This window comes from Miniopterus schreibersii (genome assembly GCF_964146895.1).
Source record: "Miniopterus schreibersii genome assembly, chromosome: 2".
Taxonomy (NCBI): domain Eukaryota; kingdom Metazoa; phylum Chordata; class Mammalia; order Chiroptera; family Miniopteridae; genus Miniopterus; species Miniopterus schreibersii.
The window spans coordinates 37,533,769-37,549,137 of NC_138102.1; the positions used below are offsets into that span (position 1 = coordinate 37,533,769).

General features: G+C 42.0%; 1 pseudogene across 1 annotated transcript; it reads right to left on the bottom strand.

The window, feature by feature from the left end:
• Positions 1 to 9,572: 9,572 nt before the first annotated feature.
• LOC308552406 (histone H1.8 pseudogene) lies at positions 9,573 to 10,141 on the bottom strand (annotated as a pseudogene). Its single transcript has 2 exons — positions 9,819 to 10,141; positions 9,573 to 9,690 (listed from the first exon to the last, which is right to left on the bottom strand). The product of its transcript is annotated as a histone H1.8 pseudogene (transcript).
• Positions 10,142 to 15,369: the final 5,228 nt, after the last annotated feature.

Genomic DNA, 15,369 nt, shown 5'->3' on the forward strand with positions numbered 1-15,369 from the left:
ATAGAACACAGCCATACTGATCGTCCTCTCTCTGTTCGTCTGCTTGTAAAATCCAGTGGTCACCTTGATAAGCCTCTACTCCTACATCCATTGCCTATACTATAGGGTGTCCCCCAAAAATGTATACACATGTGTTGAATAAGTATAAAGGCAGTGTTTATTAAAATACATTTTATTTTCAAAACTGAACTATCAGCTGTTATATTGTTTTCTTCACCTCCCTTTGCCTATAGGTAATTGTTGCATCTTTCATTTTTTTCTCATTCAATTATACATAATGTTTTCAGGGGACTTCTTTTTATTTACAAGAGCACAGTATTCAGAAAAGTGCTCTGAGTATTAAATTTTGATTGACTTTCCTTCCCAGTTCTGTGGGTTCTGTAGTATCAGATTTAATTTTTATGCCCAGGGAAAAAAAATCCAAAACATCTAAGGCAAGTATGTGTATTTAACCACTTCCAATAGTTATTTAAAACCCATCCTCTTCTAACTGTATCCTTAAATAGCATAATTAGGATTTGTCTATACAGAATGTGGAATCTCAATGAGCCACATTATTCGATTATTCATTCTCTACAGCTTCAGACCAGTAATTAACATTTCACCTGTCTCACATTGAGCACAGTGTCTTAGATGAGATGAAAACAAAGTGAAAGGCTGGTTTTAATAAGACACCATGCCAGTTGTCATGACAGAAATGTTGTGACTTTGGTAAGTATAGTACTTCTCTTGTTAGATGGTAATTTTGATTGATAGATCCACCCAACTATTTAAAATAGCTGATTACTATCCTCCATGTTTCTCCATCCAAATTCAGCTAAAATATAAGCGTTCTGCTGATTAGGATCAAACAACTCTGCAAGTAAACTGTCACCCTGAAGTCGTAACCCAGTCATTCCAGGAGGGGAATCTCCACAAGCTCCATTGTTTCTTCTGGTGAACTAAATAGGACCCTGATGTTCTAACGCCCTTGTCTTATAGGATTAAGGAATTTACACTCATTAAGTCATTATCTAGCCTAATGGCTTAAACTCAACAAAATAAGAGTGAATCATTCGCTCTAGGGGAAATGTGTCATCTATTTTAGGCCAAAAGGAAACAATTTTGCAGATGACCTTTTCCAGTGTAACTAGCAGTCCCTTTGGAGCCAGGAGGAATTCAGACATCATCTTTACAGTGGATCATTTTTCTTTCTCTCCTACACAGACCAGACATGGTAAGATGCCAAGCAAAGGACTCAAGTTGTTTCTTTTTACTTTTAAGACTAACAGATTTATTAGTTTAGGATTCAAATGCTAAGATAAAAATTAGCATTAGTGAAAATGTTGACAGTGTACATGATGGGCTGTTCAAATAAAAAGAACAGAAAAAGGTTCTTTTAAAGCTTTGGACATAACTACAAACAAACAAGAAATAAATGCTGAGGTCTTGAGCAAGGAAGCTATGTCTTAGGGTCATACAAGTGAAAAATAGTTTAGGGGCCTAGACTGCCAATAAGTTCAATAGGATTCAGCAAAATCTACTGTCACCAAAAAGGCTAATGTAAAATTAGTCCACTGCTTAGTAGAAATAAAGTATTTAAAAGGAGTTATGTAATAAACCTGCATCAGCACTGATTAGGCTACATATGGTATTTTGTGTTTGCTTTTGTGTATCACACTCAACAAGCATAAAAACATATCATACATACCAGTCTCTAGAGAATATCAGAGTATAACTAAAAACACCCCCAAAATAAATAAACTAACCCATCATTTCACTGTCCAAAGATAACCATGAGTAGAACTCTGTTATCAAAATAATTTTCCCTCATAGTTTTAATTTAAAGGCATTACACCATTGTCTTCAAGCATGCGTTGTTCCCAACGAGACCTTTCTCGGAGATTAACTGTATTTTGTTTAAATTTTCTCTCTATCTGGAAACTTTTAGGATATTTTCTTTATTTTTGGTGTTCTGAAATTTCACATTGATAGGTCTGTGGATGTTATCTCATTCAACACCGAGTAGAATTTATATTGGAAAGATCTTGTCTCCCTATAGCTCTAAAAGTTTTCTTGCTTTATCTCTTTTCTAGTTTCTCCTGCTATATTTCCTCTCCTCTTTTGGTGGAACTTCTAATTGTCATAGATTGATTTTTTTTTAAATTGATTAAATTTATTGGGATGACATTGGTTAATAAAACCAACAGGTTTCAAGTGTACAACCTTATACACATCATGTGCATGCTGCATCGTGCACTCACCACCCAAAGTCAAGCCTCTTTCCACTACCATTTCCACCCCCTTTTTTCTCTTTCACTTCCCCCCACCCCCTTTCCCTCTGGCAAGCACCATACTGTTATCTGTGTCTATTTATTTTCTTAACCCTTTCACCTTTTTCACTTAGCCCTCCAGCCCCCTCCCCTCAACAGCTGTCCATCTGTTCTCTGTATCTATGAGTCCCTATTGCATTTGTTAGTTTATTTTGTTCATTAGATTCCACATAGAAGTGAAATCATATGCTACTTGTCTTTCTCTGGCTGGCTTATTTCATTTAGTATAACACTCTCCAGACCCATCCACGCTATTGCAAAAGGTAAGAACCCTTCTCTTATATGGCCAGGTAGTATTCCATGGTATAAATGTCCCACAGCTTTTTTATCCACTCATCTACTGATGGGCACTTGGGCTGCTTCCAAATCTTGGCTATTGTAAAGAATGCTGCAATGAATGTAGGGGGTGCAGATATTCTTTTGAATTAGTGTTTTGGGTTTTCTTCTGATATATTCCTAGAAGTGGAATCCCTGGGTAATAAGGCAGTTACATTTTTAATTTTTTGAGAAAACTCCATACTATTTTCCACAGATTTTTTTTTTTAATTTAAATTTTATTTCCATGGGAGAGCATGGATGCAGTCCTCCATTATCACAAATTATGCTACTGAGTTTCCCATATTTGGGGAAATCACAGGGGTTAGCACACCAGGAGTGCAATGTATTGAGCCTCACCGTGGGAAGACTACCTTCATGGTCATGGTACTCCCCCTGCCAGGTAAGTATTCACAGATTAATTTTAATGTCACTAATATTCTATCTCATATTTTCCTACAGTTGGACTTATACTATTTTTATATTTTCTTCTTTTTCATACCCCCTCCCACACACATTAATTTCTGAGGGCACTTTTTTGGGAGGGTCTCTTTTTCTTATTCATGGTACCTTGTTCTGTTTTATGAATGTATTATCTTTTCAAGTCTCCTTGAACATAATAATATGATAATTATAGTTATTGTAAGTTATCTTTTGTTTCTTGAATTTTTTGTTTTTTTCTGGGGCAGTTTTTCCACTGTACTCTCTCTTTTAAAAAAATGTTTTATTCTTCCTCAAGTGTCTGAAGATTCTGGTTCTCCTATAAAAGGACAAGGAAATGGAGGGGCTGCCCGAGCCGTGTGTCTGGACTTCATTTGTTTGCTATGTTTTCGTTTCATGTGAACAGATCTTGAAGTCACTGTCAGGGTGGCAGCCTCTTCTAAATGCCAAATTAAGCAGGCCTTACTCCCATCTGCCAACACCCATGTTGGCTATACTTATTCTTCCCAGATATTAGTTCTGCTTCCTTAGAAGAAAAGCCCTCCAATTTTTGCTCAGGTTTTAAGGTTAGTTGTATGTCATTGTATAAAAGCACAAGGAAGAAAGAAAGATGTGAGGAGAGGTCAGTGGATTTTTAGAATACCCACTGTTCTGCCTCACTCTCCAGTCCTGCCTCATAACCACCCTGGGGTTCTGCCAGGTGATCTCCCTCCTCTGCTCTCAACCCCTGAGTGTATTGTATATGCTGGGACTTTCTCCTCTCTGGTTTATCAGAGCACATTCTTCCATCCATTTTCTGTCTTCTAGTGTGATAGTTATATGTGTTGATTTGCCTGGGCTATAGGTTCCAGTTATTCAATCAAACACTAATCTAGCAGTTGCTGTGAAGGTGTTTGTAGATGAGATTAAAAATTCCCAATCAGCTGACTTTAAATAAAGGCAATTACCCCAGATAATCTGATTCAATAAGTTAAAAGGCCTTAGGGCAGAATTGAGGCATACTTGAGAGGGAAGATAATCTACCTGTTGACAGCTGCTTTGGCACTTGCCTGAGCTCCAGTCTGCTGCCCTTCCTGACAGCCTGGCCTGTGGATTTTGGACCTGCCTAAGGAGCCACAAGAGTTGTGTAAGTCAATTTCTTGCAATAAATCTCTCAATATATTTATCTCCTACTATGTCTCATCTAGAAATGTGTTGAACTCTCTCTTTTATAATGGTCTTCACTATTATGGATTTATACTAATATATTTCAATAAATTATAGTGAAGAAAGAAGATATGAACATATATCCTCAGTCCACCACTTGGTGCCAGAAGCCTGTGATTATTTAATTCCCTTATTACTTTTGGATAATTAAGTTTTCCCAATTTTTCATTAAAAAGTATTATTATTAACGTTGTGTTGCACATCACTATGTATGAACCTTGAACATCTCAATATTTACTTTATGCTTACTTTCTATAAGGGGAATTGCTGGGTCAAAGAGTAAGCGCATTTTTAAATCTTTTCTTATACATTGCCAAATTGCCCTCCAGGAATTTTGTGCCCATTTCTCATTCCTGCCTGCAATGAGTAAAAGTTGCTATCAAACTTTCTGAAGGGCCGTTGAACTTGAACACCTTCACATGAGATTCTCCATGACAAAGGGTAGAATCACAAGATGTCCTATTTTCAGAAGAACCAGGAATGGTAGAGAAGATGCAGGTGGTAAGCGAGAACAGTCTTAATATTTTGCCTCAGTGAAGTAAACTAGGACCAATGAGCATAATCTAAAGGGAGAGAGATTTTTTTTTTTCCTGGCCTACATAAGAAAAAAGGTTAAAATGTAAACAAATTAAGATAATAATTGAAAGATAAATTTTATAAGATGACAATAATGTCCTTAGATGAAATGACTTTTTTCACCAGTAGACCTGTTTAAGCACATAGCTAGTATGCTATCAAGCATCAAACAACTGAGATTTTGAACCAAAATACTTTTAAGGATAATGTACTTTCAACTCAGAGCTTCTAGGTGTCTGTGTTTCTGTGCAGAGCAGTGTGTGTGTGTGCGTGTGTATGTGTGTGTGTGCACATTCACATATCCCTTATTTTGATAAAGTTGCCTTTCCCCATAAGATTTAGAACTATGGACAGGGAAAGAAGATATGACTGCCTACAGATATGAGAAGGATATCACTGCTTAAGCTCTGTTGCTTTTAGAATTTTAGTTCTGTAGGTTATAAATGGCTGCTGAGGACAGCAGTGAATGTGTATTAAGGGTCATATTTTGGCCTGCGTAACTTTAATTTAAAGATGAGTCTCTGTGACAGGGCTGAAGCCAATTTCCAAATGAAAGATGTGCAGAGATTGAGAATGTGAATATGAAAGCAGTCTGTTCTGGCTTTAACCTCCATGAGGTCACACACACTAGCTCTGCCTAATTTCTCCTAAATTGTGCTTATAGCCTATCATTATTTTACCTTGAAAATAAATAGCTGAAACAATTTGGATTATGCAGGAACTCCAATGCAACTATAAAGAATCTAGCTAATATTTTTTAATGACATAACAAAGTGACATATATCTGACATTAGAGAAGGCTGTTATATATTCAGTGATGAGGCTGGGATCTTTTTCAATATATATATTTTTAAATCAGGTGAAACAGCCCAGCCAGCATGGCTCAGTGATTGAGCATTGACCTATGAACCAGGAGGTCACAGTTTGATTCCTGGTCAGGGCACATGCCTGGGTTGCAGGCTAGATCCCCAGCGGGGGGAGTGCAGGAGGCAGCTGATCAATGACTCGCTCTCATCATTGATGTTTCTATCTCTCTTTCCTTCTCCCTTGCTCTCTCTGAAATCAGTAAAAACATTAAAAACAACAACAGGTGAAACAGAGCAATAAGCTTTAAAACAGTCTTACCTATATAAAAGTGAGGTACTAGATGAAGGGGGAATTTTATCTTAGAGAGTTAAAATGAAATTATGAATTGAGATTATAGATAGGAGTCATTGTACCTGAGTGTGAAGCTTAATTTTGCAAAAGGGGATTATCATTTGGCCACAAATGGCCTTTTCAAACACAAATTCCAACATAAGCCTGGTAAATATAGACCAGCCCTCAAATTGCAACAGTCTAACATCATCTTTCCTCCTACACAGTAATTTTTGAGAGTAGTAATTAGATTTATATAATTCTGAATACAAGGCATCAGATAAATAAAACACAAAAGAATTAATAGGAGACCAAAATTAGTAAATAAGTGAATGGAAAAATATACATTTTTGTTCACTAATTTTACCAATAATAGCTATGCCAGAAAAAGAAGTGAAAAATGAACATCTGTTATTCCATGAAACATTATTAATATTCATATAGAAATAGTTACTGCTGAATCATGCAGTATGGAATCTTAATGTAGTTTAATTATTTTCATCTTCAGGATTTGCACAAGCTCTCTGAAAGCATTCTATGATTAAAGTTCCCAACAGATTCAGGAATCTGTAGTCACCCTAATAATGGCAAGTATCCTTAAATGTACTATGAAATTGGTAAGGTCCCCAAAGTTACATAATTCTGCAGAAATAAAGAAATTTCTTTCCAAGAAATACTTTTTTTGAATGAATCCAAAAATTCCAATCATAGCTGATTACTGGATGATCAATGGTTAGCATTCCAAGTGTTAGTCTTTCTCTAAGTCATACTAAACGTGATTTAGTTCAGTTAGGGCAGTTGAAGTAAAAGTACACTCTATTAAGGCTTAGACTCAAGTTCAAGTGCTATTTCTCTCAGTTGCAGATTGTGTGACCTTGACTACACGTTGTTTCACTTCCGCCATCATTGTTTCCTCTGCAGTATAAAAATATTAATACCTACCTAATTAAATCTTAATTAGAATAAGATTTAAAAGAGATAAAATAGTCCCCTGATTAAGAGTTAATTAAGAGCAGATACCCATGTAAAAGTTAATTTCTTTATAGCACACATCCACCAAATTTGTTAATTTGCTTTAAAATCTTCTCTATGCTGAGTTAGTGTTCAGGTTGTTTCAATAGTATAGGAGAAAAGGAAAAGAAGAGAAAGGAGAATAAAAATAAAGAGAGAAAAAAAGGAAAAGAAAGAGAAGAAAGGAAAGAAAACATAAAACTGAGAGTTGCCTGAGCTGGCTAGCAAACTCAAAATATGCTAGGCCAATCTTGCCATTTTACAAAGTCAAAAACTTAAATTACAATGTGTTGATTTCAATTCCAATTATCCCATCCTTCTGTTCTCTATATATGCCTACCAGTGGTAAGAAAAGACACAATGGGGTTCCTCCATTGACCAACAATTTGAGACACGTGACACTATGGAGTTCAAATGAGAGAGGGGAGGTGCATACGAAAGCCTGTGACCAGCCTTACATTTAACAGCCCACTTTAAATCCCTTATCTTCAGTAGCGCGTCACCAGAGCAATCACTTACACATGGCCCTCTGACAACTTATCAATCACAAGACAGCTGCAAATTAAATATTTTGGCTGAAAACACCCCCTCCTTATGTCAGGACACATTAATTTGAAATAAACATTTTGCTGAGATGTGAAATGAAGCAGATCCATTAAAGGCTACTAATCATGTGTTTTGATTTATTACTTTCTGGTGTAGGATTTGCTGTTGGCCGTCACAGTAATCATCAACCAAGGCGATGAATTCTCCTTTGGGACAGGAAGGGAACTGGAAACTATAGATGGCCTGCTGTGTGCCAAAGACTGTGTTAGACACTTTACTTTTTTTATTTCCCTATAATAATCTATTAGGTAGGCATTTATTCCCAATTTAGGAATTGAAAATGTGAAACCTATCATAGCCAAGCAGTGACAATAAGAATATAAGCCATATTCAGATTATTTTCTTACATCTCTTGAGGGCATTTGTTTCACAAGGGATAAGACCTTCCCACGTGTTTGGAATAGGTTTTCTTACTTCACTATCCCTGGGTAGTTTCCATGCAGAGTAATGATCTCTGCACAGAGGCACTTTGAAAAGTGATCCAAAAATGCATTTCAACAATTTCCGAAGTCCTTGACAGTGCTTGAAGGGTAATCTCTGTTCAGGTAAATGGAGGTAAACATTGCAAGATGCCAGAGCCAATAGGCCTTCCTCAGTATTCCCTTCTGACCTGGGAGATGACTTTCATTTCAGATGATCCATGAAGGTCCTGAGGAGCACACTGGAGATGTGTGTTGTATTTATAACACAGTCCATTATCTGGTTTCAAATACCAAGTTGGAAGGGAGTCATGCAATAGTGTCTTGGAAAGCTTTTGTTATGAAAACTCAAAATACCAATCTATCAAACAAAGATGACTTGATTGCATTTTGAATAGTAAATCATACACAGTGTACTCTGTCTGCATATAAATTATAACCTGAGTAATGAAACCAAATGCTCTAGCATTCTTGTACTTTTGCCTAATATTTACAATTCATTGGTTCTTAGTCTCCAGGTGTTTTTTTAAGGATAATTTTTTCTTTACAGTTTTATTTTATTTAATTCAAAGATTCATTCATGCTTTTAGATCTAATATTATAAGATGGGATAGTATGAATCTCCCTTTGTAAGGGCTGAGTCAAATATCTCAAATCTATGACATTGCAGTGTTCAGTGCTAAGGAATTTGATTTCTGTCCATAGCATCCATCACAGGTTTTCTTCACTGTAATTCAAAACATGATCAACTAAAGGACACCTAGGGCTTTTCTCAAAATGAGCCAATTTTCTCTGTTTGTACCCCCTGTGAATCTTCAGTCTAATAGCTGCTTTATAAACTAGCTGAATTATCAACACTGATAGAAAATCAAAATTGGATGTTGCATAGTAGAACAAAAAGGGGGTGCTTGTGGCCAGCATCATCTGAAGTTAGTATCATATTGCTCAACACATATCTACTGATAGACAGACAAACTTCAGGGTGCTGAATAAAGAAGGAATAATCATGGAAGAAGCATTCCTCTTTCTAGGAGGATGGGCCCAAATTTGTGCTCTTTTCTTTATACTTATAAAGTAGGGGTACTTAGTTCTAATGTCACTCAACCAACCAAACAATTGTCAAAAAGAAAAACAAATCCACAAAAACAATTGCTAATCCTGATGACAATGCAACCAAGTAACCCATTTTTTTTAGACCTTTTTACTAAGTATAAGCTAAGAAATCGTGTCGGTATTTTTTTTTGGGGGGGGGGGTAGGGAGAAAATTATTTATTGATCAATAGGTTACAGTGAAATAAATAGAGTGATGGTTTGTTGGGAAATAAAAACTCCCACAAACTCTTAGTTTCTCTTCACTCAACTTCTAGCTCTTAGCTTCTGCCTTCTTACTGGACTCTTTAGGTGACCAGGCCTTGGTGGGCATGCCAGGCCTTCTTGGGCCCTTGGGGACCTCTGTCTTCCTGGTCAGGGGTATAGGTAACATCTTGGACCCATTGTCCTTAGCCTTGGGAGCAGCAGCAGCCTTGGCTTTCAACCCTTCCCTGGGCCACTAAGAAGAGGCCAGTTTAAGGACCTTGTTCCCAGTCCTCTTTTTGGTTGGGAAAGCTGCACCATTTTCACCCTTGGTAATGGTGGGTTAAGAACTCTGAGTCCCAGCTTTGGTTTTCCTGCAGGCCTTGGCATCTGTTGGGCTGTTCTTTCAATCTTTAACCTCTGACTTCCCACGGGGCCCACTGGCACCAGGAGGGGCCTTGTCTGGCTGTTGTGGGGTCTTCCCGACCTTGCCCACTCTTACCTCTCTGTCCTTGGTCCACTTTTCTTGGGGGCCTCATCAGGTCCCCGGGGGTCTGACATGGTGGGCATCTTTCTGGGCTGGATTTTTTGTGTGTGCTTGGGAACTGATTTAAAGCTGCCAGTGGCTCCCTTGACCTTGGAGTTGGTGGGCCTGACAAGAAGACTGCTTTGCACGTCAGTGTCCGGGGCCCACTTCAGCAGGCACTTGAGCCAGATAGTATCTACTGTAGGGAATTTCTGCAGGATGTAAACCTTGATGGCTACCACCACAGGGTCCCCACACTGCTCTCTTGCCTGCAGTGCCTCCAGTGGGTTGCAGAGCATGCTCTGACGGTGCTGTGGCTCCAGCTTGACTTTTCCATCTCAGACCACCTGGATGTGGAGGTCGTGGAGGTTAGAGAGGCCGAGGAGGTCAAGGTGTTGCTGGAGGCCATGATCCTGGAAGCTATTCTACAGCAGACATGGACATGGTGCTGCCTGGCCGGTCTGCACATTTTCTATACCGGTGGCCTGGCCCCATGGCTCCAGTTAGCCCCTGTTTGGGCTGGGAGGCTCTGAGCTGCTGATTGGGGGGGAGGGTTAAGATGGGGCACTACAGCCCTGCCTCTGGCACTGGCACCCCAGCTTAGGCACCCATTCCTGAGTGACCCTGGATGAGTAACTTGACTTCTCTGGGCCTCAGCTTTGTGGTGAAATGATGGGGGCTGAGACACTTGGTCCCTCCTGCACCCTCTGCTCACCGGGGCTGGACATGCTGTGTGTGTGTGTGTGTGTGTGTGTGAGAGAGAGAGAGAGAGAGAGAGAGAGAGAGAGAGAGAGGGGGGGGGGAGAAACAACTTTAATCATGGTCATGGTGGCTTCTCAGCATAGTAAGAAATATTGGACGTGATCTACGTTTTGTTCTGGGGATGGGGGAATCACCTTCTTGGAAAGTACGACCCAAGTTGGGAGGGCAGAGGGATGGGGAGAGAATCCTCCCATGCCTGTGGCAAAGTGTCGGGGACCCCACCCTCAAACTAACCTGAGTCCAGCTCCTCTGGGAAAGAAAGGGTGCATGAACTCCCCGTACTCCACAGCGCCTCCCTGTGGCCCAAGGCCCTCACCTGTCTCTGCTTGCAGCCCTCCTATGGGCCATTTTGCATAAGGTACGAGTGAAAAAGTCTGAGGGAACACCCTCCAGGTTACTGTATACAGGGGCTCGGTGGAGGGAGATCGTGTCCCTGCTTCCCCTCAGCTGCCCCATCACCGGGAGGAAGCTGTGGGGGGACTGGGATACACAAAGGAGCAGGCTTCATTTGCCCCAAACTGAAAAGAACAAAACGGCTTTCTTAAGGAGGAGGCAACCACCCTGCCCCCATTCTGCCACCTACATACTATCCATGTCCTGAGGGGCATACTGTGGGTCCTGGGATCTTCTCAGGGGCCCCTCACCTGCCTATGGCAGCTGTGGAGGGAAGGGAGCAGGGGGGGGGGACGACTGGGGGATCCCCTCCCAGGCAGGCTGTCCTGGGCTGGCTCTGGGGGTGGAGGCATTGGCAGGGCAGCCTGGGCTCTGTAGAGTTGAAGCCAGGTGAGGTGGGTTCAGGGCACCCAGCAGGACGGGCAGTGAGAACAGGGGCAGCAGCGGTGCCACTGGGGAGGGGTCCAGGGACAGATGGGCTTGGTTCCTCCGGGCTGCTCCATGGGAGTGGTCACCTGCATGATCTTCTGGCGCACCTCATGGATCTTCTACTGCAGACAGACTATGGAGGGGAAGATGTCTGTGTAGCGAGCCTGGAAGGCTGCCATGGCCGGGCTGATAGTAATAAAGCCACTGTCCTGGGAGAGCTGCATGACCAGGGCCTGGCGCTGGTCCAGGGTGCACCACTGTGACGAGTATGGCGCTTTCTCTAGGTCAGCTCCCAGAGTACATCCTCTGCTTCTGTATGTATGCAGACAAAGGTGAAGATGTCTCCCTCACAGCTGGCACTCTTGGGGATATTGAGCTCTGAGATGCAGCTGGAGCATCTCATCTTGTTCTTGGGTGAGGTGGGGTCCTCGAGGCTGAGTCCAGGTCAGTGGAGTTCTTCCTTTTCCTGTGATAGCGCAGGATGGCCCGGGGAGGTGGCCAGAGACTGCAGGGTGGGCCAGGGCAATGACTGCTCAGGCCAAAACTTGGGCAGTTCAGCAAAGCGTTCTTTGAAGTCTACCTCTGACAGGACCTTGTCTGCAGAGCCAAAGGTCTTCTTCATGGGTGGGGAGCACACCTTTACCTTCTTGCTCTACCAGCCACCTCCTTGCACAGAGGGTGTCCCTGGCTCCCTGTCACTACTGCCCTAGCTGCTGCCGCCACTGCTACCAGGGGCCTGCCCGAGCTAGGGTGGAGCTGGGCTGGGCTGGGAGGGTAGGGTCTCCCAGATACTCTCCAGGCCCAGGCCAGGGGTATACCAGGCTGAAGATCAGCTGGAGAATTTGTTGGCTATGGTCCTGGGGCCCTTGACGCTGGTCCACTCCTCAGCAGGCCGGGGTGTTAGGGGGCTGTTCCTGGTAGTAGGAGCCCAGGTCTCTGGGGGAGGTGGAGGGGCCGGCATTGTAGGCTGCCCCTCAAACTCAGACTCAGGGGCAACAGGCTCATGAGCTGAGCCAGGCTCTAAGTTTTTATGGATCAGGAGAAAATGCAGGCCCCGAGGTACCTGTCCCTGCAGAAAGGTTCCCTTGGACCATTCTTTGGACAATCTACTCTTTCTAATTTTATTCTGCTCTCCATTTTTCTGCTCTCCCCTTGCCCTAGGCCTAAGCTCAGCACAGGTGAGTACTTAGGGCAACTCCTAGGCCTGGACAGAGCTCACAAGGAGGAATTAGATAAATGCTCAGTATCCCATGCCTGGCTCATCTGTTTTTATCCTTTAGTTACCCAAGCCAGGAGCTTTGGGTTATCCCCTCTTGTAGCTCCTAACCCAATGCTTGGAGCAGCAATATAGGGCATTGACAAGAGGTGACACCTCTCTCTCATCTCACAATTTGCCAACTTATGGGTCTGGCTCCTAGGAGGCAATTTTCTTAAAAGGGACTGCATCCTTGTTGATCTAAAGTCTCCAGACTGGAGGACTACTATGCTCTCCCTTCTCTCCACTGTGCTCTGGCTGGATTGAAGCAGCAGGAGAAACATTTGTTCAGTTGGACTCCCAGCATACTGCTAGGTTCCTTCACCAGATTCATTGTGTCATATTAGCTTCCTTTTGGAGGGAGGATGGTGTGGTTAAATACTGAGAGAAAGAGAATAGAGGCAATGGGTGTGCTTTAGCGCCCATCTTCCAGTCCCACCTCCTAAACCTGAGCACACTGTGCAAGGCCTCTCACACAGGACAACATCATCTCTCTCCTCGGCAATAATCTCAGGTGTGTGGTGAGCTTAAGGCTCTGGGGGAGATCAGAATCGACCTGGGGAATGATACAGGGTGAAAGCACTTGGCCAACTGCTAAAGTTGGACTAATTTTATATCATGCCCCCCTCCCTTTTTTTTAAATATATTTTTATTGATTTCAGAGAGAGGAAAGGAGAGGGAGAGAGAGAGATAGAAACATCAATGATGAGAGAGTCATTGATCGAGCCAGCAACCCGGGCATGTGCCCTGACCAGGAATCGAACCCCGATCGCCTGGTTCCCAGGTCGACGCTCAACCACTGAGCCACGCCCGGCCGGGCATCATGCCCCCCTTTAAGCCTGTGAGCTGGGCTTCAGTTTTCCCCAGGCCAGGCACACTTTAAATTTATTTGAGAGAAACTCTAAGTATATTTTACTGTAGTATCTTATATTTTTTATTTGTGATTTAAGAAATATGAAGAGAGAACATACAGAAACATGATGGCTAACAGTGTTTCTTTCATTCCTTGTTCTAGAACTAACCACTTTAAAATTGTTTGGTAATGACACTTAGTGTAATTGATTGTAACATGTTCTGTTAAATAAATTGACTTATTGATGAAACTAAAAAAAAAAATATTAGAGGCAGGAAAATGGCACCAGGTGTTAGTGACAAGTTAAGCTGGGCCTGGGTTCAGCAACCTCAGTGCTTGAGTTCTGGCTAAGAAATAATTCAGAGCCAAGAGTCAAACTATAAGAGAAAGTTTATTTAGAAAGTCACAGAGGTAGAAGTGAGCTGGAGAAGAAATGGACTCAGGAAATGAGTTACAGAGGCAAAAGAAGAGCCCTTGGAGCTTAGAGAGAAAGAGAATGCCTGGGGTACCTACACCAAAGGTTTTTATCTGGAGGCCTTAGGGGAGAATCCCCAAACACTCTTCGGCCTTCCAGGTGTGCCCCTGTCAGTCTTCACTAATTTGTTGGAGCCACGGGGGCAGTTGGTCTGATGTTAGCCATGGCCTCACTCCCTTCGTCCGATTTTGCTACTTCTCTGGGCCTGAAGCTGAAACACACCTGAAGCCTATATGCCATTTTCCAGGGGTTAATGCTTAATATACATAAACCATACCAGAATATAATTTATAAAGTTAAATTTGCTACAGATCAGTGCTTTAAGAACTTAGATAAGGAAAAGATATGAGGAATAAAGAAGAGCCTGAACTCCCCCACCCCAACAAATTAGAACCTAAATGCCAGTTCCCCTGCTTACCAGCTGCCAAAAAGAATAGCAATGCCTACCTGCCAGGTCCCCTATGAGGACTGGGGGTGATAATCACTTGCTTGGTGCTGACTATGCATACCGAGCTAATCCTTGTAGATGCCATTTTATTAAACCCTCAAAACAACCCCTTGAAGGTTGTACCTTGATTATCCCCATTTCTCATAAAATGAAACAAGGACTCAGAGAAGGTAAATAACCTGTCCTGGTCACACAACTTGTAAGTGGCAGAACACAGACTCTAGAGCATGAATCAATATCCACAGCTCTGCACTGTCTCCTCACCAGCTTTCTCGCAGGAAACACAAGGCCCTAGCACAGCCACGAAAGTACTAGGTGCTCTATAAATGGCGGCTTTTTGGACTGGGGTGTTAGGCAAGGCTTCAAGGATAACAGGATTTTGGCTGGACTTTGGAGCAAAAGTAGGATTCAAATAAGCAGGCAGAAATAGGGGGATGCTTAACTAGGGGGTCTTGAGCAAAGCATCCTTCATCCTAAACCGACCACAGTGGCTAGATGAGGGATATATGCCAGGGACTAGTGGGGCCCTTTGCATGGCGATGGGCAGGTTGTTTAGTGAAGATTATCAATACATTTCATCACACTAAATAGATTGCCTTAGAGGAGAGTGTTCATACACAACTGACAGATTTATCAGTTCAAGAAAAACTCATTAACAAAACACACTTAAATTCAGATATTGTGAATTTGACAGCTGATAGCATTAGAGAATAAACCTCTCTATGAAGCGAGCATCTCTTCTCTATTATTCCTTCAGCAGTATCTTTCAAGACCGGAAAAGGTGGGGGCAGCAATTAAAAACAGAACAAAGTACCTTCGATCCACTGTCATTTGGATTTGGACTAAACTCATCTTATCGCTTTATGCCACCAGCTGGAGGAAGCCACATAAACCACAAATGACAAAATCCAT